Raw genomic sequence first — 6,989 nt, 5'->3', positions numbered from 1 at the left:
TTAAAAGTTCGCCATAGCTGCAACTTCGCGTACTTCGTTTGTGTTCAACGACCAGACAAAGGCGTCACAGAACCCCACCTTGATCAATAAAGCTTTCATCTTATATTCGCAATATCCACATTGCAATCTCAGTTTCTTGCTTGTTCTTCGTTTGCTTGCAGGAAACAGACCCTCGTGGTCAGGTTGATCGTGCTCCGGCGTGGTCAATAACCTCTCGGAGTTGGTTTAGCGATTGCTAAGGCGCGACGTCCTCGCACGTTCGTAGTCGGATCGTCAAAGTCGACTTCCACCAAAGCGATATCCATCATCTCATCGAAAGACGGGACACCTTTGCCTCTATCATGACTACCTTGGATATGACCAAAAATATTGCATATATGCATATTTGTCAGGTGATTTCTAGTGCAAACTATTCAATAATCTATTTATGTTATCCAGAACAAAAATACTTCACACACTTTTGTGTTTTGTCTAATTGCAGGTGTATGGGACATTTGTACTGATGAGGACATCAATACAATTGTTACACCCACAGCCCCTGCTGCTATACATACTGGACCAATTACTAGAGCTCGTGCACGCCAACTAAATTACCAGGTACTTTCGTTTCTTGGTAATGATTCTAATGTTCATGAGAATATGATGCTGCCTAAATTGGATACATTTGTTTTGCTTACAAATGAAGGGCCTAGCTTGGAGAAGGATGAACATTGGAGCAAGAACAAGCATGGAGATGATGGCATGCGCAAGGGGGACAAGAACGGAGTTACAAGTGATGATTTCAGGACTTTGAAGCCACCATAATGGGTGCATGAAGCCTTGGACGAAATATACAAGATGCCACTTCATAAATTTCGTCCCGAGGCTATTTTAGGTGCTGCGTCACCTTATTATTGGGCCAGGCCCATGTAATTTCGAAATACATAAGTATAGGCTATTTTTAGAGTCCGTATGTGTGGGGAAACAAGAGATACGGTTGATTTCGGACCCCTCCACCAAGGGCCACGAAATTCCCCCCTCTTCCTCCATATATACAGCCCTTAGGGCATCGTTTAGACTTTGGGTTTTGTTTAGATTAAAAGTTCGCCATAGCTGCAACTTCGCGTACTTCGTTTGTGTTCAACGACCAGACAAAGGCGTCACAGAACCCCACCTTGATCAATAAAGCTTTCATCTTATATTCGCAATATCCAGATTGCAATCTTAGTTTCTTGCTTGTTCTTCGTTTGCCCGCAGGAAACAGACCCTCGTGGTCAGGTTGATCGTGCTCCGGCGTGGTCAATAACCTCTCGGAGTTGGTTTAGCGATTGCTAAGGCGCGACGTCCTCGCACGTTCGTAGTCGGATCGTCAAAGTCGACTTCCACCAAAGCGATATCCATCATCTCATCGAAAGACGGGACACCTTTGCCTCTATCAAGTGGTATCAGATTTCCAGGTTGCTCGGTGAGATTTTACAGTTTTTCGTAGTTTAGATCGAGTCTGTTCTTCATACCTATAGTCCACGAAAAAGCCACAAAAAAAAATTAGGGTTAGTTCATCATATCCGAACCAATCTGAGCCTTTGCATAATCTTTTTAGGGTTTTGCTTTGTTGAATTTGCGGTTGCATCGTCGTGTCTAGTTGCTGGTCTTAGAGTCTAGTCTTTTAGAGTTTCGAGTTCTGGTCATAAGTTGTCACGCCGCCGCCGCACCATCATCATCGCCCCTGCCATCTACCACCACCGCTTATCCGCCACCGCTCCGAATCCGTATCCATATACCACCACCAATCCGTGTCCATATGTTACACCCACAGCCCCTGCTGCTATACATACTGGACCAATTACTAGAGCTCGTACACGCCAAGTAAATTACCAGGTACTTTCGTTTCTTGGTAATGATTCTAATGTTCATGAGAATATGATGCTGCCTAAATTGGATACATTTGTTTTGCTTACAAATGAAGGGCCTAGCTTGGAGAAGGATGAACATTGGAGCAAGAACAAGCATGGAGATGATGGCATGCGCAAGGGGAACAAGAACGGAGTTACAAGTGATGATTTCAGGACTTTGAAGCCACCATAATGGGTGCATGAAGCCTTGGACGAAATATACAAGATGCCACTTCATAAATTTCGTCCCGAGGCTATTTTAGGTGCTGCGTCACCTTATTATTGGGCCAGGCCCATGTAATTTCGAAATACATAAGTATAGGCTATTTTTAGAGTCCGTATGTGTGGGGAAACAAGAGATAGGGTTGATTTCGGACCCCTCCACCAAGGGCCACGAAATTCCCCCCTCTTCCTCCATATATACAGCCCTTAGGGCATCGTTTAGACTTTGGGTTTTGTTTAGATTAAAAGTTCGCCATAGCTGCAACTTCGCGTACTTCGTTTGTGTTCAACGACCAGACAAAGGCGTCACAGAACCCCACCTTGATCAATAAAGATTTCATCTTATATTCGCAATATCCAGATTGCAATCTTAGTTTCTTGCTTGTTCTTCGTTTGCTCGCAGGAAACAGACCCTCGTGGTCAGGTTGATCGTGCTCCGGCGTGGTCAATAACCTCTCGTAGTTGGTTTAGCGATTGCTAAGGCGCGACGTCCTCGCACGTTCGTAGTCGGATCGTCAAACTCGACTTCCACCAAAGCGAAATCCACCATCTCATCGAAAGACGGGACACCTCCGCCTCTATCAACAAGACTCGAGTAGAGGTGAGTAGGAAATGAGATAAACAATACCAAGTTACCTTTTCCCAAAGTAGAGGATGTATCTCGCTTCACTCTATGTGAGATGAAAGGATAGTGGAATTGGTACCGGACTTGTTCACTCACACCTACAAACTAAAGCTTATGGTGGAGCTCGGTGGGGATACTGGCACAAAAATTTAATGTAAAATGTTAGCAGGAGTCAATAATGTTGAAAGAGATTTACAAATTCGCAAGTGAAATAGGTAGACCAATAGCAATATGTGGCACACGGGAACACACACACGGATAGATAAATGGGGTCGTGCAACCAAGGATGAGGACAAAATGTGGAATCCACGGAAAACGCTCGTGTTGCACAACTCAAGAGAGACACTAGCATGATTGCTCTATAGGTGGATACAACACTTGTGCACAACCTATAAGATGCAAAATGTAACAACTTCTATCCCAAGTATGCTATGTATATGATGTTCCGGTGGTATGATCCAAGATGATCTTATATGCAATGTGGTATGATGCTATGGCACTTGCTTAAAAGCTCTTTGTTCACTCTTTTTCTTTGCTTAAAAGCTTTTTCTTTTTTTCTTTTTTTGTATATGGACACTTTGCGAAATGCACAAACCAAGATAGTAATTGGGTATATGCCGGAACAAACTTGAGGCACAAGGGATGATATGATACCGATATGATATGGTATGTATGCAATGTATGGCGTAGATCACTAATGTGCACAAGTAACGTTGCTGGCAATACTCAAATGGCTAGTCTCGATAGGCAAGTGACACAAAATGGGCTAGGAGTTATCAATGCAATGGCAAGGGAATATACAATGGAGGGATACCACAATACCAAGATGATATGGAGGTTACCGTCCTTGGCGATGATGAGTGGCGGTGATCTTGATGGAGATACCAAGATGATGGAGACTCGTCCCTAAGTAGCCGAAACACCTTAGGAAACGGAAAAACCACGAACTCAAAATCTCAAATGTCAAATGGTGGTAGCGGGAATGCGGAGGTGGTTGCGGAAGCTCAATGGGATTGTGGAAATGGCAATGATGGGTTGTGGAGTACGCAATGCAGAAGTCGAGAGTCAGGTGGTGGACTATACACGGTGTCGGAGTTGGAAGCACGATCCCTAAGTAGCCGAAACACCCAAGGAGACACAACTCACAACACAAACAAAATTGGGTTAAGTTGGGATGGTGGAAGTGTATGGTGGTCAAGCCTATGCGGTAGTGGTGGTGGTGGTTGATGAAGAAGCAACCGTCCCTAAGTAGCCTAGACACCTTAGGAGACTCAAATCACTCCTCAAGCAACCACTAATGCGATGGGGAACAAAATTGGTTAGGTTGCGGAAGTCGGTGGTGGTTATGCAGAGGTTGTGGTGGAAGCCCTAGGCAAAGAGGCCAAAGTTCCAAAAATTTTATGGAGTCAAATGGTGTTGGTAGTATTTTTGTTGGAAGGGGGGATGTCAAGAGCTTTTCAACGAGCTAAAGAATGTCAAAAACGGACTCCGGATGAATTAATTATGGACAAAACGGTGAAACGAGGGTGGCTGAGATGTCACGGGCCGGACATCCGGGGCTCAGGGCCGGATATTCGGGGGTCAGTGTCCAGAACCGTGCAGATTCGGCGCCCCAGGAGCTGGATGTCCGGCTTGGGGCCCGGATGTCCGGCCTGAGGCCCGGATGTCCGGCCCGACAATTCCAGATCGGGATTTGGACTTCGAAACTCGATTTGGGGCGGAAATTGATGATTTGGGGGGGGGGGAATTGGATGAATTTCGTGGATGGAAAGTGGGTAAAATTGGGGATATGCTAGATCCACTCAAAACCAAGCAAATCCATGGATCAAAATCAACAAAACATCATCAAACAAACAAATCACAAAAAAATTTGGGGTTATTTTTGGTGGGGATTTTCGAAATTGGGGAAGAACACAACAAAATTAGGCTAGAAAACTATGAGGGGAGGCTCCGAAATCGTGATCAACGTGGCTCTAGATACCAAGATGATGGTATCAAGAGACAAGCTGGCTCTGGTCCAAGATGATGTAGGGTAGAACCCTAGTGGCCCGATCTTTCACGAAAGGAGCGGATCCCGCGAAGAACGCGAAGAACACGAGGAGGGAAACGAGGTGAAAATCACGAGGGGAACACAAGAGATCACTCAAACCAACAAGTATGATCACACATGTGCTAGATCCTCGAAACACAAAGAGAGATACAAGATCCAAAGTCAACAACGGACGATACAAGAGGTAACCGGTTCTTCTCCATGAGGATGTCTTGAATCCACAAGGGGATCTTCCCATGAGGGGTCTTGAATCCAAGGTGGATCTTCTCCATAGAGGGGCCGCGGTCTTTCTCGTGGAGTAGATCCGATATGGATGAGCAAAGCTCTATCTCTCAAATGAGCCCTAACTAGGAGGAGGTGGAGGAGTATATATAGTCTAGGTCCATGAAGGGGTAAGTGGGAGAGGATACATGGGCCCTTGGCCCGTTCACTGCGCGCAGGCAGGGGCCGGATGTCCGGGATAGGGGCCAGATGTCTGGGGCTTCGGGACGGTCCGGATGTCCGGGCTGGAGGGGCCGGATGTCCGGGCTGGCCTGGGTTTTCCAGATTCATTTGGTGATGGAGGGGCCGGATTTCCGGGCGAAGGGGCCCGGATGTCCGGGGCTTCGGGAGGAGCCGGATGTTCGGGGTGATGGCCAGATGTCCGGGCTGCGGTGGACCTTTGCGGTTCTCTTTGGATGGCTGATGCTGGATTTCCGGGGCTCGGGCCAGATGTCCAGGCTGGGCTGGACGTCCAGCCGCTGTAGCAGCTGGCCCTTCTTCCTTCTCCTTCTTTCACTTCCGCGCACGCTTGGCCTTGGTCCTTGGGCTCTCCATGGTCTCCTCGGGTGTACCTGTGTATGCACAAGGTCCAGGCTTGAAGTAGCATCCATGTCTTACATGCGAAAAGGGAAGATTCAGAAAGGAGCGAGTTCACCTTGTGTCCAATGGCGTATGCTCGAGTGTAGATGGGGATGATTGTAGGATGCTCCGCATCATTATTGCTTGCCGTCATATATCTCCATATGTTGCCTCTCTCATGCTAGATGATTTGCCATGTATTGAGTGCAATTATGCCTTTAGTCTTGATAATGAGTTTGCCCCCATAGCGTTCTCGCATATATTTGGAGATTTTGCCATTTCTCTTGTGAAGCATGCTTGTCTTACCTCTTTGCACCATATACCTAGTGCCATGAATACTGCCGTTGTTGCATCATATTATTCACGCACTTGTGCTTCTAATGGTTATGTGCAAGAGAAGAGAATCATCATGATGGATGATGTGTTTTATCTACCATGCACATACGTTCTTTTCCTTGTTTTGTGCATGTGTAGGAAACTTGGACCTCGTGTCAACTTCCACGTCACGTGAGTTGACCATTCGAGCTCTTGAGAGCGAACCACCTCCTACCACGATGATTCTACATCGCACTTGCTTCCACTTCGGCATTGTGAAGGACACACAAGGACATGCTTTCAAGGTGATATCCTCCTCTTTTGAGAACCCCCAAACCATGAGCATGCATATTGTGGATCATACTACTTGCGTTGCTTGCCACATGAGACTTATTTGTCATCTTCAACCCTTTGCTTGCACACATGTTAGTGATATGCATCATGATATATATGCCTTGTGTGTTGCATCCAATTCTTGGATTACTTGCTCCTCTCACATGTTTGGTTGCAGCAATGTCATCACTTCACATATGCCATGTCCCATTGATTGCTACATGCTTGCCTTGATTGCCTCACACATGATGAACAATTGCTCTTTCCATTGTGTTGAGTGCCACACGATATTCACTACACCCAATGCACATTATGCTTGGATTGTCCTGCACGTGACCCATGTGTTTAGACACTTCATTTTACTTGGTGTTGTGAATGATTCGTATGCCTACCATAGACCTTTCATTGAGCAATTTGCCCATGCTTGCAATGAACTTGAGGTAGATGCTTCTTCTCTTGTCACACATATGTGCATCACTACCTCACATTCACATGATTGTCCCCACGATTTCTTTGCTTGTGCTCGATTGATATGCTTACATGCCATGTCACAATCCTTTGTCACACCATATGCTTTGCATGATGACGACACTTGTTTGGTGAATCACCTCTTGAATGCTTGGTTTTGCACTAATGCTAACCACATTTGTTTTTCCAAGTGTTTCTTGTCTTTGCTCCTTTTGAAGGAATCCCAAGATGGTGCGACATTGGAGAGTGCCCATTTCGAGCTTCA

Source organism: Triticum dicoccoides, chromosome 1A, assembly GCF_002162155.2.
Source record: "Triticum dicoccoides isolate Atlit2015 ecotype Zavitan chromosome 1A, WEW_v2.0, whole genome shotgun sequence".
NCBI classification, from domain to species: Eukaryota; Viridiplantae; Streptophyta; class Magnoliopsida; order Poales; family Poaceae; genus Triticum; species Triticum dicoccoides.
The sequence above is the reverse complement of the archived record's forward strand: the minus strand, read 5'-3'. Positions refer to the sequence as shown.